General features: G+C 43.1%; 1 protein-coding gene across 9 annotated transcripts in view; it reads left to right on the top strand.

The window, feature by feature from the left end:
• The window catches only part of LDLRAD4 (low density lipoprotein receptor class A domain containing 4), a 440,516-nt gene that overhangs the window by 1,249 nt on the left and 413,609 nt on the right, over positions 1-25,658 (top strand). Inside the window, exon 2 of one of the 9 annotated variants that reach the window (XM_039846471.1) lies at positions 4,012-4,210. The exons of 7 other annotated variants lie outside the window; for them this stretch is intronic. The gene's annotated coding sequence lies outside the window, so the exon portion shown is untranslated. Of the gene's footprint in view, positions 1-36; positions 64-4,011; positions 4,211-25,658 lie in introns of those variants that run through there. One more of the 9 variants, XM_039846507.1, reaches the window with a different exon arrangement.

Below are 25,658 nucleotides of genomic sequence, written 5' to 3' on the forward strand. Positions count from 1 at the left end.
GAAAAGGAGGAGGCTTCTCAATGGGGCAGAGAATTTCAGGAGGACGAGATGGACGCGTGGCCGGTGGGTGGCACCTAGAAAAGGCGCATGGGTCAGTGCCCTGGTTCCCCCGTTTGCTGGCAGGGCACCGGGCTGCCCGTCAGGACTGCGAGAAACTTTAAAGCAAGAAGGGCTTCCTCGGTCTTACCGAGACATAGGAATGATTGCTGAGTGTCAATGGCCATATAAAATAGAAAATAATTTTTATTTTTTTCAGTCTTTTAATTAGCTAGAATCGGATAATTTTGATTTTCTTCTTTTCTCTGCATCTGTGTCCCATCTATTCCCTTCTCTTCTTTCTAATTATTTTGGCGACTTTTCATTTCTGGACCCCCTCACTTATAGTTAAGTGCTGCTTTCTAAATGTTAATTATGATTGTGATATTTATTGATGACCTATATGCTGGGCATTGTGGAATGTGAAGTGAGATAAGCTGTACAGAGTTGATGGAGAGAGCTACTATTAGTAAGTTTCTTGCAGCAGAGGTCGGTAGAGATGGTGAGCAGCCTTGGCTTTTAAAAAAATGTATGAGTCCTGTGGCTGGCATGGAGGTTGGTGCCTTTCCTCAGGACCAGGGCTGGGAAACTTTCCTTTCAAACGGCCCTTTCCTCTTGTTTGGCTAGCCAAGGAAGGTATTCTCCCATTTGTATTTCCCCTGGAGCTTCAGGACTGAGTATTGAATTACAGGAAGGATTCTGTGGAGTCTGCATTGAGAAGCTGCCATTGCATCAGGTCATGTTCTGCATTTTGCATATGAGTAGTTAGTATTTTCCAGTATTTATACTGAAAATAGTGTCATCAGTACATCTGTCTTTGTACTCTGCACAATTCTTTTGGAACATATTCTTTATGTTCAGTAAAGGATCATAATGTCAAATTTGACTTATAGACAAATGAATAAATCGGAATATTACCCATATACATTTATTAAATTAAAATATTTAGTTTCCTGTCAACCCTCGAATGCTATTTGATAGCCCTTGCAAAACACCTCTTTTAAAAACATGGGGGTAAATTCTTCGTGATCTGTGAAAGCTTTATTCTTTTAAGAGCTTCACATTACTATAGACATTGAACATATATTTAGGAATTGGGCCCAGACTGTAAAAGTCAGTAAGGGATTATTTGTAATGGAGTTGTAGCTACCTCCCTCCCTCGTTTTAAAAGACCTCTCTAATATCTTAACATTCTGCTGTTACCCTTGGAAGCGTTTGCCCTCATTGGCCATGGTTCTATTTCGCATAGGTTTGTATTTACAACAGAGAAGACTTTTCCCAGCAGGATTTTAGGGCTGTCTCTTAAATCCTCTCAGTTTGCATGACCATAGCCCTACAGAGGAACCCAGGCAGTGCCATCTGCTTATTCAGGGGTTTTGTACCAATTGGTTGGCACATTATTTGAAATTCAAATCCCCCGCACCCCCAACAGAGTATATACATACATAGACAAATATTTATTTTCCCCCAACTGTTGACAGTGTTCTAAGAATAGTTTTCTTGTTTGGCGCACTGAGAGCAAGAACCAGTATGCAGAGGTGTTTGGGACTGTGCTGTGGTCTTACTTGACTTAACAGCCTGGCAGAGCAGCCTGTTTTTTATCTGGACTTCTGAAGGGGCAACTCCAAGTTCGACAGGGGAACATACAGAAGAGAGAGTGACTTTTGCTCTCTGATGGTAGTTTCTGGCCTGTTGTCAAGTAGAGACCCCTGAGCTCTGTCTAGATCCCTTTGCTCTCACCCAGCATGCAGTCAGCCCAGCAGGCAGTTACTCTGTGGTCTGGGCAGGAGATGATTACTCTGTGTCACCATGTAAAACCCAAGCACTCTCAGGGTTCAGAGCAGGGACAATTGCAACTGTGACTGGTTAGATCTTTCTGGTGGCCCTCGCCATGTTTCTTTACATCTTTCTTTTGAATATAGTCTTATGGAGTCTCTATGATGAGTCTGTCCTTTTGGGTAAGAGTTAATAGAAAAGAAAACTCAAGGAGTGATAGCTACAAAAGAAGATCCTTCCATGTTAACTCGGAAAATTTTTAGAAATGTTTAACACACTTTATATGAACAGTGGCAAAATCTCTACATAGTCTCCAATGGCCCTTTCTTCCCTTCTTCTCCCTTCCTCCTTTCATTCTGTTCCTTTTTACATCTCAGAAAACTCTCATGGAAGCCACTATTTTTGTCAAAGTGACTTTCTGCCTACATGAGATTCGTTAGTCTAGAATTACACCTTGACCTATATTATGGGTGTGCATGGAAGGTGAATTGTAATTTTTAGAACAGGAACATAAAGCTTCTGCCTATTTGAAAATTTAGGCCACGAGACCTGCCACTTTTTAGGGAGATATTTTTTTTGTGTGGAATTATTCACTTCATTGTTAAGCAACTAAAAGAAAAAGCGAAGCACCTATGCTGTTAATTGCTATAGGAATATTGGGTTCATATTGCCAATTAATATTTTTTTCCTCTGTCATTGGAGGACTTGAAATAATGTATGTGTTGTCTCAATAGCTATATGATTTAAGTATGGATTGCTTTCTTTGAGTTCCCACTAAAAATGGTACTTTGGCCTTTTCAGCAGTTTTCGTGAGGAGTTTTCTTTCCACCAAGCTTGTTTCCCAGATAGGTCTTGGAAATTACGAACATAGTTATAATTTCTCCCTTGATTGGCAGCTGAGAGCTTTCCTGGACAAAAATAAGGCTACACAGTGCCAAATGGTTGACTTTTCTAGAATAAAAACTCTAAAGGGTATGCAAAAAGTCCTCTGGTTAATATATTGGCATTCCCAGAACCCACTAAAACTGCGGCAGCCTGCCAGACACCACTTAATGAGGATGCAGAATGTCTGGCTCAAATCCCCATGAGCTGAAGGGGGTGGGGAGCTGATGTCCACACCCTTTATTAATTTTTAATGACTGTACTTTTATTTTGCAGATTTAGTTCTGTAACACTCTGCCCACCCCCTCTCCTCCCCCACTGATCCCTGCCACACCACACCCTCCCCCATCCATTTATTTACTCATTTACTTGGCACTGGAAAAATGTTGAGACTTTCAAGGTTAAGAATCCTGCTGAGGGATCGTTTCTATTTGCATGGGTTCTTTTGTTGTTGGTTTTCTTTCTTTTCCTTCCTTCTTTTTTTGAAGAGGAAGAGAGAAAAGGAACAGAAAAGGAGATAACTTTTTAAAAATGATGCTTTATTGTCTACTGGAAAAGAGAAGCATTTACAAAACTTTAAGTTTGTCAGACAGTTTATGTGACAGTGCAAGTTGGTGCTTGCCAAGCTCCAGACAGATTGCTAATGTTACATGACAGGGATAAATAAATTACCACTGTCTGCAGCACGCTTGCACTGCAAACACACTCTGCAGCCGGCGGCCCGGCACTGTGCACCCAGGGATCCTGGTGGTTGTGCAGCTGCGAGGAAGGCCTCTGCCTACTGCCTAAATTCTGTGACTTGGTTTGGAAATGAAAAGGGTATGTTTCTTGCTTTTATTTTTGGCATTGCTGCAGGGCAGCAGAATCCACGTAGTAGCTCTATGTCCTTAGTTTTGCTGGCTGCTCTGCTTGGTTGCCCTCCCCCCCTCCCCCTTCCTCCTCATCAGGGGACATGGCACTTAGTCTTCCTCTCAGGGATCTGCTCCTACGAAACTAAACTTTGTCCTTAGCTGCTCAGGCCCTAAGATTTCTCAGGGTTAAGTTTCAAGCTGTTTATAGTTGCGTTCTTTCTGCAGGTGCAGACATCGGGAACAAATTGTCTAAGATAAGTGTGTGTGCTGCTCTGGGAGGGGGCTGGGTGGCACTCCTTGGGCATAATGTACTTTCATCTCTGGCAATTTGGATAGTCAGCTGGCAGAGTGACAGGTGTAATGAACTTAATGGTCTTGCTCTAGTTGTTAGCGGACACACTGCTCATATTACAAAGCCACCTCCTAAATTGAGCCCCTGCCAAATGACTTGCTCTTCTTTTTGCAGACAGGATGCAGAGCCTGGACTACTTAAATGATGTTAAGATCAGGTGGGTGTGAGCGACATTTGTGTGCCCTCATCCACACGATCCCTAAATGGACCTAGAATTTCTTTTCAGAGAAGACTGTTCCATCCAGTTTGCAGAAAGGATCCATCCCATCCTTGACCAGCTGTCCCTCCACGTGAGGTGTGGCAAGGACCTTCTGTAAGTGCATAGACTCCTTGCCTCTGGGGTTTGCAGAATGGCAGGCTTCTGGCTATGCCTTGCTGGTTCCTGTGCAGGGCCACCACTCTCCAGAAATGGGCCGGGCCCCTGACAGCTGGTGGAGAGGCATGGCCAGGCATTGTTTTTAATGACAGTGGCCCCACCGGTAGTAACCTCTGCATATAATTGGGGAGAGAATTTCCATAATAAAATCCATAATAAAATCTGACTGCTTCTGGAAGGTAAGAGTGGAGAGCCCATGTCTTGAATTCAGGCTGCTTCGAGAAGGGATGTTGGACCTCTGGGCAGCCTCCCACCCCACCAGAGCATATTATTGACTTTGTGTAAAGCAGTTCTTAGGGCTACACACATATTAACTGATTTAATCCTCACAGCAGCCCTTGTTCTGCTACCATTCCCATTTTGCAGGCAGGAGATAGGAAGCCCTGAAGTTCTCAGTCATACCTTGTAAGTAAGCAGCCCAAACAGCTTAAGCAATCTCTCCCTGGGGGTCTGGGCTTTGACTCTGGAGCTGCCTGAAGCAGGGCCGGGTCAAAAGTTCTTCCTCAGGGACCACTTACCAGCAAAGTGGAAGGGGATAGCGCCATTTCTCTTTGTCTTCATACAGGTCCCAGTGATTCTATCTAGCCAGCAAGCTTCTTTTGCCTTCTTGCCTTTTCCATGTCTCAGATTTATACAACCCCTTATTTCCATTTTCCATTTGTATTTCTGACCTTTGCTCTCTGTGCCTATCTTGCCTATGGCAAGAACCTTAGTTTTGAGAATTGGGCCATTGGTGGCTTTGTTTTGTCACACCGAGCCTTGAGTTCCTTGAAAGAAAGATGAAGTAAAAATCGGCAGGAGTATTGTTGTTGCAGCGTTCCTTGCAAACCACTCTGTTAGTCTTCTCTGGGTGATAGAGCATCAGGACCAGTTTTCTGAGTGGTGAATGGAGGCCTGTGGGTCTGGGTGTGAGGCTGGACTGGATGAGGCCCTCCCAGTTGTCTGTTGACTCAGAAGGATCCGGCTCGCTCCAGTACATGGAATGCTACCATTTTTGTTTCCCTTTGCTTCTCACATTTAGGTAAAAAAAAGAAAAAATAATCATATCTTTAAGATTCTCTGTTATGTTCCATGGGGGCATAGATTAATCAACCACACATATAGATGTAAACTTCTTGTGAAATACTGTCCACCTTAGACAACAAAGCTAAGCATTTGAAATTATGGAACCTAAAGTGAGTCCCCAGGAGATGCAGATTTACTTGGATCTGGCAAGTCTTTGCAAACCTTCCCATGTGAGCAGGGCTGGAATGGGAACTCATCATGGCCTCTGAGCTCAGCCGAGTGGCTAGGATGGTGCTGTCTCTTGAATAAATAACTATTAGGGTGCCCACAGTTTGTGAGAGTTTCTGAGCTTTTATTACATGTGATCCTTACAGTTGCCTGGGATAGGTTGGACAAGCACTCTCTTCTTTATAGTTGAGGTGATACAGGCCTTTGGAAGTTCCTATTCTTGTCTGTGCTCTGTCCTCCCTGTCTCCACAACACTGAACATTCATGTTTTTATGTGGCATGTCCCAGACTGCATCATAGCCATCAGCTCCCAGGATGAGGCCTGTCTTGGAATGGCCGGTCCTGTTACCTCCTGTGGAGCAGGTGTGAGCACAGTCGGTCAGGGACAGAGATGGGGATCATTGTGCATGCTGCTAGTCCAGTGCTTTGCCTACGCTCTCCAAATTTGACTTTTTATTCCATAGTCTTTCAGGCCTGGTTGAAACCAGTGTCACTGATTCTGTCTCTGAAATGCTTTTTATCCCTGATTATATACTTATTGAAGATAATTAGGAAAATATAAAACAAAGAAGAAAATAAAAATGACCAAAATTACCTGTGATCCCACTACCTTTAGAGATGACCTCTGTTAATAGTTTAATAGATTCTTTCCAACCATATTTATTAATTATGAAATCATGTAAAGAACTTACATACTTTTTAAAAACAGCATTCCATCATAAAAAATTTTTCATGTAATTTAAATATTCTCGAAAAATACTACTTCTGATGACTATAATATCTTACTCTATGGTTATATTGTTATTTAAAAAAACCTGTTTTGGAACATTGAGGCTATTACAAGTTTTCTCTATTATAAATAATACCACATTGAACATTTTGATGACATCCTTTGCATAGATTCCTAAGAGAGATGTTGTTGGGCATAAGAACTTTTAGAAGTTCCTCCAAAAGTATTACCAGATTGCTTTTCATAAAGGATGGGACACTTTGCACAACAGATATGAAGGTGACTACACCCTTGCCAGTGCTGAATATGATTATGAAGAAAAACCTTAGTAAATTTGGCAGTAAAATGTTATGATGTTTACATTTTCCTTCCTATTTTTTTTATATAAAAATCTGGGTTTATATAATCAGGATCACAGGTGAAAGAGTTTTGCTGTTTGCTCGAGTCTTGTTATGGGCAAACAGAATGATGTTGTAGTGGATGATCTCATCAGGAGGGATTAGACTTTTGTGCTATTTTAAATTTGAGTTAAATTTTACTTAGGTTAAGGACACAAAACAGTCTAATAATATGTTTTTAAATAAAATTACAGGATTTTACGGCCAAGGACCACACTTTGTCTTTCCCCGCCCTCATAAGGGTATCTTGGCCTCACAATGGAAGAGCAAGGGCTAGGAGAGAGAGTGGATTCAGCAACTAGCTGTTGGAAGAGGTGTGTGACATTTTGTTTAGTCACTTCTCTCCTTTTTCAATGGTCACTTTTTGAGATTAAACTTTCCCCTAGCTTTGTATCCAAGGATGGTGACATAAAATTCATTCCCCTATTGTTTCACTTGATGATTGGTTGGTGCTCAACACTTAACTTTAATGTTGATGCCCTCTCTGTGGGTTCTTCACTCCTCCCCTCTTCAAATTTGGCAGCAGTTTCTGCTTCTGGCCGAAGCCTGAGCCTTTTCAGAGTCAAATGCAGCTATTACAGTGGCCTCCTAAGATGATTGCTTCTGAAGCTTGAGAGAAAGGAAAAATCATTTTAATAGGTTGGTTTTGTTTTCTTCAAAGGCAACCTTTTCAGTTGGAAGGTTGAGACCAGTTGGAGGGGAGCACATTTACAATGCTGGTTGGAGGGAGCAAGACATCTTTGGGGCTGGTCCCAGTAGCTTGTTCTGTTCACATGCACCTTCATGCATCTATTTGTTCAGCAAGTGTAGGTACTTACTAAGCTCTGGGGTGCATGCTGGGAGTGTGCACTGTCTGTGGCTGGCCAGGTAAGCACTGTGCAGGGTCTCTGGGGCCCAGGTGGGCATTGTTCTCTCCTCTGTTTTCAGGCAAGTGAGTCCTTGCACTCCAGGCACAGATGGTGGGGAGCTCTACTTTGAGCAGTTGTCACATGGCCCACATCTCTCTCTTGCTGGCCATACAGTTAACCACAGGCTGCGTTCCAGGTGAAAACCCACCCTTTTCATAGCTGGCAGTGCAGATGGTGCCAAGGCAGAGGATGAAGTGTGCAGAGGACCGCCAGTGGGTGGGAGGGGCAACTGGTGTTCATGCATGTGGTCTGACCAGCGAAGGTTGGGCATTGTTGTCAGAGGAGCAGCCTTTGCAGGGTTCCCTTTGAGGTTGGGTAGGAAGTTCCCAGGGGAGTTGCCTGCTAACTACTTTATTGAGATGATATTGAATAAGTTTCTAGAATATTTGTCAGGGCACTTTAGGTGACAAAAATATACCTTGTATCCTTTCCCCTGTTTGCTGTTGGCTGATGTGTGTGTGGCTGACAGACTTATGTTGAACTTGACCTCACTGGATTTGGTTCGCTCCTTCAGCAGAATGATAAAATGCCAGATGTTTTTCTAGTAGGGACAGAGGGCCTTGTTGGACATAATGTGTGCATGATTTCAAGGGTGGAGATAATGTTTACAGTTGGACGGCTTAGTTGAACGTTTGTTTTTCTGCTACTTTGGCTATTAAGGTAAATATTGCATCCTTACAGAACTTAAGTTTCAACTTATTGGTGTTTAAATATGAGATTCAAAATCTTTTACTTCTAAACTAGAGGTCCTGGGATTAAAATTTTTTTTTCATCTGGAGTAATGTAAAAATAATAAACAGATATTGTATATGTACAGTCATAAGCACATAGTTTATGTAGTAAGTTATGTAGTTCAAAGAAATCATGATATTTGTTTTCTAATAAAGTTGGACATTAAATGGAGTGCAAGCATGGGTTATTTAATAGAACTCTTAGTGAATTACTTTGTAATGTGAATCTTTTCCCTTTTACAGTTATAACCTGATTTGTATAATGGATTTTAAAAATTGGGGCACATTTACATGCCTAAGGGAATAGTTTCCGTTCTGGCATTTGCCATGGAGCAGGCTGTGCACACTTGACCCAACTGAAGAAGCATCAGGGCTAAATGTGGGTCTGAGACGCAGCCGCCCATGGCAACTTGCTGTCCACGGTGTGTATGGAAGGGTCTGAGCAGATGTGTTGTCTCCTGGTTTTGAGGAAGGTTTTGCCATAAGGGTTTTTTTTTTTTTTTCCCCCTCTGCCACTCCTAACTGTGTCTTCTGGGCTCTTATCTGGCCATGTCCCTGGGAGGCTGCTTGAATTTGGAAGGGTCATTTGCCTTTCTCTAAAATAACTATTTGTCTACCTCTTAGATTTTGAAGAGGATTAAATAAGGTAATGTGTATGCACACCAGCTGGGAGAGGTCCAGTGAATTACTGTAGTGAGTGCTCAATAAATGGCAGCTATTATTAAGTCAAGTAAGTATCTGTGAAGTGCCTGCCTAGCCTGATGGGGTGGAGACCCAGCTCCTGCTCTCTGGGGACTTGGAAACTCGAGGCGAAGGTACAGGAAGCAGCCAGCAAACAAGAGCAGGCAGATGATAATCAAGTCTTGGGTTAAAAGTTTGGAAGCACCATTTAAACTGTTAGTTAGGAAAGGCTTTGTACATGGAGAATGAGGCTGCTGGGCCTGAGGGATGGTGAGCTCTGAGGCTTCACTCACTTCCTCCATTCGCTCTTCCTTGGCTGCACGTTCTCACGGAGCACTGTGATGTCCAGGCACTGGCTCTGTCCCCACACTGGGAGAAGTTGCCCTGCTGAGTTGCCACATGGGATGACAGCCTCACTGGGGAGGTGTAAAGGGCTGCAGGAGCTAGGAGGACTTCCCGGTCTACTCTGGTCAATCAAGGGAGACTTCAGGGATGGGCTGACTTCGGGCTGAGACTTGGAAAAAGAACAGTTTTTGACCAGGCAGACAAGCAGGGAGAGAGGGTCTTCTCTGTTGGTGATTTCCAGACAGCTGTGTGCACTGGGGTCTAGAAGGCAAACGCTAGAGCCTTAAACTGTATATAATGTGTACGATGCACTATTACTGTAACACATGTATGTAATTTATAAATAAATATACATGTGCGTCCTTACACTTTTTGCTCATTGGAGTATGTGCTAAAAAAACTGGGGGACTGCTAGTAGGCATTGTGAACACGTGTTCAGAACAGGGGTGAGAGGGAACAGCTGCAAGGGTGAGGAAGGGGCTGATTATTTCATAGGTCTAGGTGATGCATATAGCTCCTGAAATTTAGAACTCTTACTGTACCTACCCCAATAAAGGGTGAACGTAGTGAAGAAAATCCTGAATTATTTGTTAGTGTTTAAGTGCAACCCACGAAATCCATATTCTCAAAATCCATGTACCGTCTTTTGTCACTTTGCTACTCTGACTTTCGCAGGCTCCTTTTTCTGAGTTCACAGGCTGTTGGAGGATGGCTAGGGTGAATTCTGACAAGTTGTGGGGAGAAATTTGATGCTCGGGTTTAGGTAATATGAAATGCTAGTAGGACTAGTTTATTGACCCAGAGGAAAAACTGTCAAGCAGTTGAGATTCTTTATTTGTGCTCCAAGCAGGGGCACAGCTTTAGGGGCCACACTCATCTATGTGAATGGTGAAGTTCAATTAACATGTTGAAGGAGCTGCAGGGGCTGCAGGGATTAGTAAAGACTAGTTGTTTTCCCGCCTTCGCAGAATGTACTTTGTAGCCAGAGTTTTTAGTGTCAGACACACATTCATGTTAGTTCCCGAGGCAGCAAGCGGGTAGGGTAGGAGGGAGCTCAGTGTCGATGGTGTTGGAGGAAGGGGGTCTTATAGGGGACGTGTGGAAGGGTGAGAAGGTTCAGGTCAGGTTTTGTGAGAAAAATGACAGTTGACATGTGTCTCAGATGTTAGATGGGCAAAGACGGGAAGAGGAGGGCTTGCTGTAAGCGTGAATAAAGGCAGACAACACGGAGGTGTGTTTGGTGAACTTCAGTCTGTTGAAGGCACTGTTATGGTTAGAGCCGAATAAATGTTGACTATTGTCATGATTATTATTGTTCTTGTTGCATCATGGCCCTGGATTAGGGTAGGCACGACTTATTCTGCTGTGGAGTGTTTCCTCTCATCTTTGCTGAACACCAAATCGACAGCCAATAATGGTGAAGAAAAGCCTGTTGAGATACCTACCTCGTACCTAAACTAATTGTTTACACTGGAGACTCTGTCTTGACCACAGTTTTTTAACGCTCTATATTTATTCATATTTCACAAAATGCTTAAATTTTATATTCCATGTAGTTCACACCAGGAAGCCAGGTTTATTACTTTCACATGGTAATAGTAATGTGTTCTATTTGCAAACCATTTGTAACTTTTTAAAGTTCTTCATAGACAACATCTGATAATTAATGAAATGTACATAGAATTATAATTGATGAGTTTGTTCCTTATTCTTCTCTAATGTGGCTAGTAACTGAATGTGGAATTCAGATTGGAGTTTATTTTAATGTGCAAAACCTAATTGGAAAGAAATGCCCTGTTGTCCACGCCATATAGCAGGATATTTTCTGAAAGTTGGTGGGACCAAGGCTTTGCAGCTTCCTGGCTGGCCAGGTACTCAGTCGACATAATTTTGAGAGATTAGGATAAAACACTAAAAATTGAATTCAAAAATACAGCCAAACTGTGCCGCCCTTTCCCGTGTGGATTGTGCAGAATAGAGATGTCACTGAAATGGAGTGAGAGGGCAGGCTAGGGTGGGCGCAGGAGCCTGCTCGCGTCTTTCTTTGTGAAAGGAAGGTTTGCTGGTGAGTACTTAGTGGCAATTCAAAAACCGTTGTAGATCTGGCAAAGCTAAATATTGCCTCTTGGTGACAGAGTGGGACTCCAGCACAGCCGCTTTCCGCCTGCTGTGGGTCCAGTGCACTTGGGGCCTGTGCTGCTTTTTTCTTAAGATGATTTTGGTTCTGTCATGGTATCAATTTGTTCAGCTGTGGAAACAAGTAACCGTCAGTTCTGTCTCTCCCCTTTTAGCAACATAGTTTTCATTCCGAGTGGGGTTCCATAATACTGCTTCTGGGCCTCAGCCCCAGGTGGATGCCTGGCCACCTTGCCCTGTGGGGCCTCCGCCTCTAGCGGCTCCTTTTTCTCTGCTCAACCTTTCACTGTTGTGCTCTGCTCTGCCTCCTTGCTGTGGGTGCTGAATGTTCTGCCCTCTTGTATTCTAAGTGGAAGTCATACACATTGCCCTTGCGCTTGCTCTGCTGTTTCCTGTTCTCTCCTCCACAAACCTCAGAGGTGCTGCGTCTGAGTTTCTCTCACCAAAACTGCATGTGGAAACCAGCCTCCGTATCCTGAGCTGATGATAGAGACAGAGGCTGGGGAGTCTGCTGGCTTTCCCTAGTTTGGACACCATTAACAAGGGCTTAGGTATCATTCAGTAGCTTAGGTGGCAAATGAAGTGCTTTCTGATTTCCTTGGGTCATTAGTTTGTTTGATTAAGAAGGACTAAAAACTATAGCAGGGGTGTCCTCTATAGTTGCCATGGGTGGTCAGGTGGTGAGCTTGTACTAACATGGACCTACCTATGAGGAAGGCGTCTGCCTGGGAGGACGATGCTGATGAGATGTGCTCTTTCCGCGGTTGGAAAGTGAACTTGTCCTGTGTACCAATTCAGATATACCCTCTGCTGTTGGATAATAGAGTGCTAAGTTTCATCTGTTAATGTCATTGGCTCGTTCACTGTGGAGAGGAGATGGCAAGATGTCAGCAGGCCCTTCTGGCTTGTTGTTAGAATTGACAGAGGAACAGTGAGCAGAGCCCAGCAAAAAATTTGATGGCCGCTGTTGAGAGCTGGCTGAAGAACCAAGCACCCTCTCCATTCTGTGACCTGTTTGTTGTTGTCTCTGGGGCAGTTTTACTGACAACCTTCTCTAGGCAGGATGTGTTTGGGTACGGCCTGCCAAGGAAAGCTGCCAAGGAGGTATGGTTGCTCTGAGTAGAGTCTATCAGTGGACCAAGAACCTTATACTCACGTCCAGAAAGCTTAGAGGCAGAATTCTGTTGCATATATTGAAAATGGTTATTTATTTATCTTGCCCCTGAACTCTGAGCTCCAAACTCATATCTGACTGCTTATTGGGCATCTCTCCTGTCTGATGGGCATCTCCAAGCCCATGTTTAAAAATAATGTCCTGATCCCCTCCATACCTGCCCTCACAGTTTCCTGTGTCCCTGCCCACCTGCCCCCCACTGTCCCATTTCCCTCCACACTCTCCCCTTGTTTACCACACATCTACCCTTTGCTGTCCCATCTCAGTAGCAGCATTGCCATCTGCTCAGTTATTCAGGCCACACATCTTGGAGCTCTCCTTGATTTTTTTTTCATAGCCCATCTCAATCCATTAAAAAATCCTGTTCTGCCTTCAGAGTCTGCCCCATATCTGGTCACTTGTCTTGTCACCGCCTCTAGCAGTTCATTGTGCCCCTTCACCGGCCCATGCCAGAGTCTTCTAACTGGCCACTCTTCTTCCACCACAGAGTGTAGTTTCAGCCCAGCAGCCAGGTGATTCCAGCAATTGCACTGCTCCTCTGCCTGGGGCAGAGGGATCTGGTGTTTGCCCATCCCCGGGGCTCCTCGCCATCCTTCTCCCCATAGGGCCTTTGTGGCTGCTCTGCTGACATCCTTCCCCCATGGAGGTGGGGGGAGTCTGTCCCCTCCCTTTATTCAGGCCTCTGTCAGGTGTCTCACTGCAAGAGGCCATCCCTGACCTTGGGCCTTGCCCAGACCCTGTCCTGTTTTTTTTCTCTGTCTGTTCCACAAGTGCCGATTAGTTACCTCCCCCACTTGAAAGTAAGTGCAGGAGGCAGGTGTGTTGTCCTCTTGTCTCTCCTTCTGGGAGGGACCCAGAGGTGGCCCAGGGACCATAGCATAGCCACGTGACCAAATGAAGGCAGCATTGGGGCCCACTGCCTGAAGAGGAGAGTGGGCAGCGCGGCTCTGGGCTCTGGGCCAGCTGTCTGCTCCCTCCTCCCTCTCTATACCTGTGTGGGGGCAGGCATGAGTGCTGGGTGTCTCATCTCAGCCACCATGGGTCAGGTCAGACCTTTGAGAACTTCCAGTGGGCAAGGCTAAAGTGCAGCCACAGAAGTAAAAGGGATGAGGAGAAGGCAGGCACATCTCAGTGATATCATGATTCCCTCCCGCCCCCCAAAACTCCCTTAGGTTTTTCTCCTCACCTATGTTAACATTTATTTTACTGTTTCCCCCACCCCCAAAAGTAAACTACCTACTAGGAGCCACTAGAAGCAATTGTTTTCAGAACAAACTCTTGCCCAAATTTAACTTGCTGGCTAAATAAATCATGTAGATATTATTTACATGTTTTAAGTAAGTTTATGAAGCTGTAAAAGATCAGCAGATTTATTAATTTTATTAAAATCATTGCAGGTAGATGTTTTCTTTTTAGATAAGATATGTCTGTTATAATCTTGGTTCCTCTCAGCTGTTTTCTTCTGTTCTTGGGATCAAGAAAAGTTCAAAGTAGAGAAAATTATGGTCTGTGAATCCTTTTTTCCCATCTTTTCACAGAAGACTATTTGACAGTTACCTGGAAGTCTGACTCATTTCCAGACATCTGACTGTGCTTTTATTCTGGAATTAGATATATCTTCTTGAGTTTCATTTTGTTGCCTTGGATTTAAAGTCCACAGAGTGCAAAAACTAAGTACCCACTGAAACGGGGAAAAAAAAACTGAATAAGACAGATTCTAAGTAGTGGCAAGTGGGACAGTAGTGCACTTCCACTAATGGTTTTCAGCCTGCATGTGGTAGATCTTCACATGCTAGCCTGTGTACAGATGAGGTCAGCCTTGGATAGGTAGAGGTCTTCCTTCAGCCTCCCATCCAGAGGATAGTTTGCAGTCTGCCCCAACAGTGATGGCGCACGTCCACCCCAGGTCGGATGGGTTTTCTTGAGGGCTGAGTTCCAATCTTTGTCTTCATCAGGAATCTTTGGTTTGAATGACATAAGCACACACACCTCCATCTAGAAAACATTTTCTGGAGGAAATGTACCAGGACATTAAAAATACGTGTCTCTAGTGTAGCAGTATGGGTGATGGAAAAAAAGTCTCTCTTTTCATCTTTTCCATATTTCCTACAATAATCATTCTTATACCAAGAATACTCCCAGTCTTTTATTTCTTCAGGATGTGGAATAAAAAGTCAGTTTCTGAAAATTGTGGAAAACAATTTGATGTGTGTCTTTTTAAGCATTTTGGAGGCACGGATGGAGTTGCTATGGGGATGGTAAAGTTTACTCTCTACAGAGAGTGGTTCCATCTGGCACCTCATGCTCCCTGAGCCAAGCTGGGCAGTCCTACGCACAGCAGAGTTTCTCATTAGATGTGGAAACAATTACGCATAGAATCACGATCCCATCTTCCACCCCCTTAAATCACCATTTAGCTTTGACCTCATAGCAGGATCACATTCTAGACTGCATTTCGCAGCCTCTGATGGTTCTGTGCCTGTCGTCACCTGTGGGACTTGGTGCGTTATTTACAGTCTGAAGGGTTTCTGTCTTCGCTGGTGGAGTGGAGAGATTTCCTGAATAGTGTGCACAGTGTTGCACTTTTATCACAGTTGGAGTTAATTTTCTTCTGCAGAAGTGCCGACATCTCCTTCAGAGTCATTGTTTTCATTCCCCTTTGCTCTGTACTTGAATTCGTGGTCTCCTTCCTTCATGGAAGTTCTTAAGCACTTGCTTAGAACCAATATGGTCCCATCTCAATTAGAGATAAGGTTATAACATTCTGTGCTGGGGTCATGTTGGGGACAATGCATTCAAATAAAGTTCAGTTTTACATGTAACAGAGAATGAAACAAAGTGATAAGAAAAGCAGTACGCTTTCTCTTTGTGGGTCCTTGGTTTTCACTGGAGGACTTGCAGGGCTAATGTAGTGGTGGAGATGCTAGCTTGGGGATGCCTGGCAGCTAGCTGATTGGAATCAGGTGGCATTCTCAGAACCCATAGATGTCAGGGGACCCCCATGTTGGTGCTGCTCTTGCTCTTATTTTGGGAGTGTGGTCTTAGGCCAGTCTGAGTTCCAGTTCTGTCATCTGGAAAATGGGGGTGGCAACACTTGCTTTCTCATAAGGTGATTGTGACTGTCAGATAAGATGGTTTGGGTGTTTGCTTTGAGAAGTGGAGGACTAAGTTCTTGGAAGGTACAATGCCCCATGTCCTGACCCCTGGTCACTGGGTGTCCTGCTGTATCCTGCCCATTTTCTCTGGTGATATGATAGCATATGACTTCATGAAGTCACCCGGGACAGCCTGTTAGCACCTACAGCTTCTAGTTTAGATGCCTGGTACAAAGGAAGGTTACTGTGATTGATGGGCTTGTGGACAATGACTGGCTGGCATGCCATTTTGTTTGCCTTGGAGACAGAGATGATAATTTCACTCCTAGCCCCAGGGCTAAGTGGAACTAGGGTGATTCGGCTTGCTGTCTATCTGGAAAAAGCTGTTGGCAGACATTCAGGAAATGTCTAAGTGGTATTGTCCCCTGAGCAGCTCAGGATCCATTCATTCCTTTAGTGGACACTATTGCTTGACTGCCCTGGGCCAGCCAGGCATCATGGTCATTCAGAGAGTTGCTGGTTAGTTAAAAGGATGAGCAAGAGACATGTGCCAGTAGGCAGCCCACTCTCCTGGGTTCCAATCTCTGCTAAAATGAGCACCAAAGGGTCCTAGAGAAACTAAATGAAGTGATGCCTGAGGTGGGCTTCCATAGGACAAAAGTCTATAGGACTGATGACTGCTCCTGTGTTTGGACTGTGGAGATAATATTTATGAAACTGGTTTCAGGTGACTGTTGGACTACTTGGTGAAGGCCACTGTGGAAGTGTCCCACTCATGACCCACTAGCTCCACTTCCACCCCATCAGAGCTCATGTGACAGTTTCTGCACAAACTGTGAACATAAAGATCGCTGCTTGTAACCGTGGATTGGATAGAACATTTGTGTCCTGGGACCCAGTTTGCTAGTGGGGGGCCTGGTGGGAGGGGAGGGGATGCTGGAAATGTTAATGCAGCTAATCCAATGAGATTAGCCTACTGAGCTACAGGATTTGAGCGGACAAAGGGTATTGAAGGGACCACTTAGAAGTTTAAACAGACTCAGTTCTCCCTTTTCACCTACCTCTTGTGTAAGGATTTCAATAGCTCCTAAATGAGCTGGCCTGAATGGCAATCGTGCTCTTTTAAATTCTAATTAGCTGGTGAATTAACTAGTATGAATTTTGATTAGTTAGGATGAATTACAGGTATTAATGATTTGTACAGTCTTAGAGCAAATGAAAGTAGTGGTTATCCAAAGGGGTTTTTAGCCAGCCATCCACCAAGGGACTTTAAATCATCTCAGAAAGGCTGTGCTATCTTTTCACACTGAATTCTTTACCCTTTAAATCCCGGACTGGAGCAGTGTGGAACCAGGGACATGACGTGGGAGTCTCACTCTCCTTGGTGGCCCTGAGAGGAGTGGAGCCTGTGTGTCGCTGGCTGGTGTACCTCCAGGTGCTCCACTGTGTTCCCCACTGCATGGCTGCACACCAACTTCTTTACTAGAAAAGGCAGTGGCTGTAGTTGTCCCTCCCAGGGCTGGCCTTGACTGGTTCTTGAGCTGGGTATGTATGTTTGCAGTGTTTCGCACTGCAAGCTCTCCCTATGCCAGTGTCAGAGGCTGCTCCTGTTTGGCCAATGAAGGGAGTTCATAAGCATATCAATATTTCTTTGGCTCTCGGTGTTTAGATAGCCTTGCACATAGAAACTCACTGCTCAGTAGTTAAATAGGTTAGTGTTTTAAGAGACCCAACTCAGACACATTTCAATGATGGAGATGGGTCATGCACACACGGTCAGAGTGCTTTGGGAAGAGTTGCAGATTCCTTTACAAACGGAGCAACCAGGCCACCTCAGCCTCATGTGGTCTAGCTGGCTGACAGCTCAGCTTCTGGTCTAGTAGGTGCTGTGAGCTTCATTCGTAGCTCCCTGGGCCCAACTATCCTGTGTGCCAGTGCCCTTCTCCAGGTTGTCACTCCCTACACTCTTGGCCTTCCTCTTTGTTCTTGGACTGGGAGGTGCTACTTCACTTTCCCTCTTCCCTTGGGGCTCTCCAAAGTGATATCAGCATCCTAGGTTGACATGTTCCTTCCCTCCCCTGTGCTTCCTCAGAGTTTTGTTGTAGTGTGTGTACACACACACTTGCACTAGTATGTGTGTGCTTTCATTCATGTAGTAGCATGCACTATGTGTGCATATCACACCTGCCTTCCCCATAGACTATGAACTCTGAGCCATCAAAGTCTGTACTGTGTACTTTTATATTCCAAGTTCTCAACACAAGGCCTAGTGCATAGTAGGTCTTCTGTGACTGCTGAGGGAATGGCTAGATGAGACATAGCAGCATTGGGGATAATGGCAGAGTATGGTCTAGTCTCATGCTTTTTGCCTAAGGAATCAGCTCTGTTTTGGCAGACTTGGTCCCCTACTCCTTTATTTGTGTCCTACTGGACACCTCATGTGGTACTGTGCTAGTTTATGAGGACCCAAAGATATGTAAAATTCAACACTGGCCATAGTACTTCCTGTGTGATTTTCTATCAGTGTCTGCGTATACATGAATTCAGCTAGAATATTCTTCAGGGTCAACCTCTCTGAGGCTCTTCAGCAATTCTAACATTCATCGTCACTGAAAAACAAGGTGTTACTACTTTGTGAACTGAGACGGGGCAGGAATATTGCCTGCAGATAGACAGTAAAATCTAAGGTAAATCAACTTCAGTGTGGTCAGACTATGTGTATGTCTGAGGGACAAACATTAGGAGCAGAGGGAGCAGTGGTGAATTTAGGGCCCAAGACCTTCTTGCCAAAAGGCTGCTATTTGTGGGCCTTGATGGTTAACCAGCCTCACAGCTTCTTACCCTGACTGAGCAATTGGCCAGCACAAGGGTGGCCTGCCAAATGTTGGTATTTCACCCTGAAGTGGCACTGCAAAGTGCTCTTCTTTCAACAGCAAAATGCTGCTCCTCCATCACTTCCCCCCGTTCACCTCATGTTGGACCCTTCTGGATGCTAGTTTCATGGGTCATGGTTAAGGAAATCCTACATCAAAACCACTCTTGCTGGAGGCTGAGTTTATAAAGACAACTACTCCATTGTTGTCTATCTCTGTGTTTTACTGTAATTAAATGTTGCAGGGTTCACATCCCAGAGAATCTCATGTACCGCAGAGGTCACAATAGGTTGGGTTTCTGGGGAAATGGATGATTGTTGCATCCATACTTTTTGCCACTGGCAGGAGACAGGACGATCTTGTGTGACTTCTGTTGCTTGTCACCCTTTGCTGTAGGAATAGGTCTCAGGCCCCAGCGTCTAGTTTCATCACGTTTGAGAGTAGCGCAGAACAGTGTTGTCTCTATCAGAGAATATATCCCAGAGGAGATCTTAGATTCATTATTCATGCACCAGTTGCATTCTGGTTATTTCTTCATACATGCCCAGCTTCCTTCTAAAAGTAGTTTAAAGACAGCTACAAAAATATATCTATTGTTAAAAAATAATAAGAGATCGAGGGTTTTAAGACAAAGAAAATATGAGTTTGAACATGGCTTTATTAATCAAAGAAGTAATTCAAACATATTGACTTACCAGAATCCTTTATTTACAAGTGTCCAGGAAAGTCTATCGAAACAATTTCGTTCAGAAATTTTAGTATTTCAAGTTTCACCCAAGAGAAGGAAATTTCACTTTACTTCTAATACCAGTTCACATTTCTTTTACAGTTAAGGGGTTAAGGTTTTAGGATGTGATGCTCTAAAGAGGTTGTCTAATTCCTACTGGTGTTTTGATTCAGGCCTGGAGCTGTGTTTGGGTGATTAGTGACATCTAAGTACTGTAGGGCAGGTAAGAGCTTTATAGACTTTTAAGCACTTACTAATGATTTTCATTAAGAAATGGATTTTTCAGAACCATAATAGATTGATAATATTTTACTTTTTAAAATATGGTAATCATGGAATACTATGTAGTTTATATAGTGTGTAGAAAAAAAAGCTGAATGCAGATGGTATATTGTTTTATTAACGCTAATAATTAATTTTCAAGTAGTTTATTTTAACCTCATTTAAACAGTTTTGTCTGGCCTTCCTCTCAGCTCTGACCCCACTTGTCCCAATTTAATTTCAGCTGTTAAACAATTCCCCCCCCACCCGTTAGCTCCAAATTAGCACTGTCATCTTATTCAGTCATCTTATTTATCAGGAGCAGCAGTGCTAGCTTGCTTTCTCTTCATTTTGCTGGGAACATCTCATTTGCTTGTCTGAGAGGCTTAGCGTGTGCTCGCTCTTTTCGCCTTTGTTCCCAAATTCCTCATTTCTGCATCCCTTATATGAGTGTCTCTGGGCTCTCCTTTATTCTGGGAGCCCTTGGAGTCTTTGTCTGACCTCAGCTGATCTTAATTTTCCAAGCAGGCCATGTTTTCTTTGAGAACACTTTACAACTCGACTTTTAAAGGGGTGAGGCCACCTTGTCATGGGCCTGCATGGTGTTGGGGGCAGGGCGCTGGAGCTGTCCCTGGCCTCTGCCACTTCTGGCTCTTAACCTTGGGCACTTACTAACTTCTGCAGAGTGGACATAATAATGTCTCTCAAACTGCCAGGAGGAAAAATGAGACAAAATATGGGGACGCACTAGAAACTCTATCCATCTATCTACCCACTCACCCAGCCATTTATTCACCCTACCCAACTCCACCCACCTATCTGTCACTTATTAAACTTAATTGCCAAGCATAAATTATATTAATGGTAGGGTAAAGGACCCCTGTGCTTCTCTTTTTGGTTATTATAATTACTAATTAACCTTTGAAATCTTTTGAAATTATTTATTGATCCACGTGGAGTATACTGTGATTAATATAATCATTTATATTTATATGTACAAGTATAAATATGAATTTGAACATGGCTTTATTAATAAAAGAAGTAATTCAAACATATTGACTTACCAGAATCGAAAGCTTAGTTCTCTCCTCATGTCTTCCATACACACACACAAACACACACACACACACACACACACACACACACACACACACACTCACATGCTCATTCAGATATACACATGCGTGCATGCACATGCACACAGCAAGTCTCTTTAAAAATATTTTTTGTTTTAATTACAGTTGGCATACAATATTATATTGGCTTCAGGTGTACAGCACAGTGATTAGACTTTTATATTAAACTTAAGAAGTGAGCACCCTGATAAATCAAGTACCCACTGACAAAATACATAGTTATTATAATACTGCTGACTATATTCCCCATGCTATACTCTACAACCCCATGACTATTTTGTAACTACCAATATGTATGCTTAATCCCCTCCCCCTCCCTCTTTCCCCCTAAACCCATCTCACAATCCTACAGCCATCAAAATGCTCTCTGTATCTATAGGCTTGTTTCTGTTTTGTTTGTTTATTTATCCTGATCTCTAGATTCCACATATAAGTGAAATCATGACATTTGTCTTTTTCTATCTGACTTACTTCACTCAGCACAGTACCCTCTGAGTCCATCCATGCTGTTGCTGATGGCAAGATTTTCATTCTTTTTTGTGGCTGAGTAATGTTCCATTGTATGATCTCTTTATCCATTCATCTACTGATGGACAATTAGGTTGCTTCCATAACTTGGCTGTTGTAAATAATGCTGCAATGAACATGTGGATGCACACGTCCCTTTGAAGTAGTGTTTTGGGTTTCTTCGGATAAATACCCAGAAGTGGAATTGCTGTGTCTGTCTTTGTCTCTTGTTATAGCCTTTGTTTTAAAGTCAGTTTTGTCTGGTATAAGTATTGCTACCCCAGCTCTTTTTTTCTCTTTTCCATTTTCATGAAATATCTTTTTCCATCTGTTTACTTTCAGTCTCTGTGTGTCTTTCGATCTGAAGTGAATCTCTTATAGGCAGCATGAATAAGGGTCTTGTTTTCTTATCCATTTGGCCACCCTGTGTCTTTTGTTGGAGCATTTAATTTACTTGCATTTAAAGTGATTATTGATAGGTATGTAGTTATTGCCATTTTATTATTCATGTGTTTGGTCTTTTTCTCCTTCTTCTTAAAGAAGTCCCTTTAACATTTCTTTTAATACTGGTTTGGTGGTAATGAACTCCTTTAGCTTTTTCTTGTCTGGGAAGCTCTTTATCTGTCCTTTGATTCTAAATGATAGCTTTGCTGGGTAGAGTAATCTTGTTTGTAGGTCATTGCTTTTCATCACTTGGAATTTTTTGTGTTAGTCCCTTCTGGCCTGCAAAGTTTCTGTCGAGAAATCAGCTTATGGTCTTATAGGAGCTTCCTTGTGGGTATCTAACTGCTTTTCTCTTGCTGCTTTTAAGATTCTCTCTTTGGCATTTTAAATATGATGTGTCTTGGTGTGGGCCTCTTTGAGTTCATCTTGTTTGGGACTCTCTTTGCTTCCTGGACTTGTATGTCTATTTTCTTTGCCATGTCAGGGAAGTTTTCTGTCATTATTTCTTCAAATAGGTTTTCAATCCCTTGCTCCGTCTCTCTTCTCCTTCTGGTACCTCTAGATGTGAATGTTGTTATGCTTGATGTTGTCCTAGAGGTCTCTTAAACTGTCTTCATGGTTTTTTTTTTTTGATTTTTGTTTTTGTTTATACTATTCTGATTGGGTGTTTTCTGCCCCCTTACCTTTCAAATAGCTGATTCAATCTTCTGCTTTATGTAAGCTACTGTTGATTCTCTGTAATGCATTCTTCATTTAAGTTATATTATTTTTCATTTCTAACTGGTCATTTTTATGTTTTCTATCTCCATTTTTATGTTCTGTCTCTTTGCTGAAGTTCTCATTGGGATCATTGAGCCTCCTTATAACCAGTGTTTTGAACTCTGCATCTGGTAGATTGCTTGTCTCCATTTTTCTTAGTTCTTTTTCTGAAGCTTTGTTCTCTTCTTTCATTTGGGACATGTTTGTTTGTCTCTCCATTTTGGCTGCCTCCCCTTGTTTTTTTTTGTTTGTTTTTTATATTAGGTAGGGCTGCTATGTCTCCCATTCTTAGTAGAGTGGCCTTATGTTGTAGGTGTCCTGTGGGGCTCAGTGGCACAGTCTCCCCAGTCACTCGAGCTGGATGTTCCAGGTATGTTCCTGTGTGAGCTGTGTGTGCCCTCCTGTTGTAGTTGAGCCTCAGTTGCTGTTGACACATCAATGATAGGGAGTGACTCTCAGGCTGATTAGTTGTGAGGACTGGCCGTGACTGTAGTGGAGGAGCCAGACAGAGCAAATATTATGTTCGAGTATTCCTGTGTGAAGTCTGAGCTTCTAGGAGAGCTTATAGAATGATCCTGTGGTTGGGATTTTCTGTCTACATGGATGGATGGGAGTACTCATTTCAAAGTTAAATTTAATAAATATTTAGAAAGCATATATCATATATCTCATAAGCAATCTTTTGGAAGAAACAAACAAAAGCACATGAATTAATTGTGTCTTGTGAACCTAATCATTTTGGAGGGGGCATTACCTTTTATGCACACAAGATTCTTGGAGAGTGTTATCATCTCTTTCAGTTTCCTAGACATATGGTAGAGGCGATGGGTTCCTGTAAGTGGAGCTGTGCCTGAGTCAGTGCCATAAGGTGAAAATGTTGAGAAACGATTTTGGAGTCAAATAGTATGCATGAAGTACGTATATACAGGAGTGACTCTGACTTTTCAGGACCACATGTCCCTGGACTTGCATCATGTGTGTCACTCATCCTGTCCCAAACTGTGCTGACTGTGCTGTGGCCCCAAACCACAGAGGCCGTGCTTAATACCACCCTGGCTTCAAGATTAGTGAGTCCTTATTCAGTCCCAAGGAATAATGGGACAGATTCAAGGTGAGACAGATAAGTGACAGGAGACTTTTTAATTTATGCATTGGGTTTAGCAATGCCAATTTTGGAGGCTGCCTAAAGTTTTTGCTGAGTTTATTCTAACAGAAAATACTACTACTCCTAATTAATATTCATGTAAGACTTTGCCAGATGCTTACTATACATATATTATTGTCATCTGCTCTTTCCAAATGTAGAAACTGAAAACCAGAGAGGTTGAGTGACTTACTCAAGTCACAGGGCAGGAAGGAGTTGGCTCTGTCCCTCAAGCCTACATTTTGGACCCTGGCTCAATGTGTTTCTATAGCCCACACATGTCTAAAGATTGTGGACAGCAAAGTTTCTCCAAATAAGATGGGAACAGACAGCATGATGGTTTCTGTTTCAAGAGGGGTGAAGAAAAGTGAGGTTTCTCAAATCACATGTACAGATGGTAGTTCTTGGCCTCCTGTTGAGGGTGAAGGAGCAAAGGCCCTTACAGCTCTTCTCAGATGTGAGTGTGGGCCTCTTCTTTACCCATTTCTCTGTGGCTTCTGCCTCTACTTACCTGTGGCCCAGTGGGAGGACTAAGGGACAGGGCATGCAGAGTGCTGAGCATGTGTCCAGCATGCAGTGGGGCTCAGGGCTCAGAACACTGTCACCATCATTACTCTTTTCTACAGAGTGGGTCTCTGCCTGGAATTATAAGGCAGACACTAACAGATGTATAAGTAGATGCTCAAGAGTTAATTAAAAATGCACTGTTAAAAATGGGTTCAGTGTGTGAACAAAGACTGGCATGAGGGTTGAGCCCTGTGTTTTTAGAGGCTAATTAAAGTGCATGAGCACTTTAATTCACTTAACCCACATTGTCTAAAATAACCATAAAGCAGTCACTAAGGAACTAATGGCATAGGATGCTGTGCTGGCAGCCTGTAGAGGTCCAAGTAGTCTGTGGCCATTATTGCCCTCAAGCTCTACCTGTTTTCACCCATATTAAGATCAGACTGTGCCCATGGGTCCCGGCCCTGAGGACCTCAGCTGCCGGCACCTGGGATGTGCATTCATTGTGTTTCTGCAGCCCCGAGTTTAAGATGTGTGTGGAGTTCTCCCATGCCACTTGTCTAAATCACTGACAGAATTATTTGGTCAGGTTTCTGTAAAGTGCTTCATTGGCGATGAGGAGAGGGAAAGTGATTTATTATTGATGAGTGTGCATACACCGAGGTTATGTGCATTCGCTTCCCTTTAGTTGGTCTCTGCCATAAATATGAAACACAGATGCTGCAGCCATTACTGATGACTGGCCCACTGCTTATTGGCTGGAGTAGGTATTAGAATGGGCAGGGCTCTATAAAGAAACGTGATCCACAGTGATAGAATTCCCTGTTTTGTTATTGTCTTGGGAAATTGGGCTCCGAAGATGATCTGTGGAGTGAGCTGTGTCAGAGGCTGTCTTCTCTTACTGCAACATTTAGCCAGTTTATTTGGAGGAACCGGTGGTCTGCACTCCTAACGTTCTATCAGTTACACTTAGAAATGAGAATATTTACACTTAATAACCTCAAGGCTAAACAGTCTTGCAGGTAGATCACAAGTGATCGATAATTGAGATTTTTAAAACTAAGTTTTGTTCCTGAAAGTCTGTTATGCATTTTTATCCACAAGAACTTGAAAAATTTTTCCTTATAGAAAATTTGTATTCATTGCACACAAATATAGTGATGGCATGCTAAGGACAAAAGAGATCTGGAGCAAACTCATGAACTCTAAATGTCATAATTAGAAACACATCCATTCTCACTGACAATCTTTTAAATTTCAAACTGGCTAGCTTTTTAGAAGCCAGGAGGTAGTAGTTATTATGGGTTACATTTTCAAGCTATAGGATTTAAAAATCCATATCCCTCCCCTTGCTATCATTAAGCCACTGCTTTTAAAAAAGTTTTTTCAATTATTTTGAAATCATTGCAGATTAATAGAAGAATTGCAAAGATAGTGCAGAGAGTTCCCATGAGCCCTTAATCCAACTTCCCCTATGCAGGGGAATGCAGGCATACCTTGTCTTATTGTGCTTTACCTTATTGTGCTTTACTTCCCCTATGCAGGGAAATGCAGGCATACCTTGTCTTATTGTGCTTTACCTCATTCCCCTATGCA

Source organism: Pteropus medius, unplaced genomic scaffold (assembly GCF_902729225.1).
Source record: "Pteropus medius unplaced genomic scaffold, Ma_sr-lr_union100, whole genome shotgun sequence".
NCBI lineage: Eukaryota > Metazoa > Chordata > Mammalia > Chiroptera > Pteropodidae > Pteropus > Pteropus medius.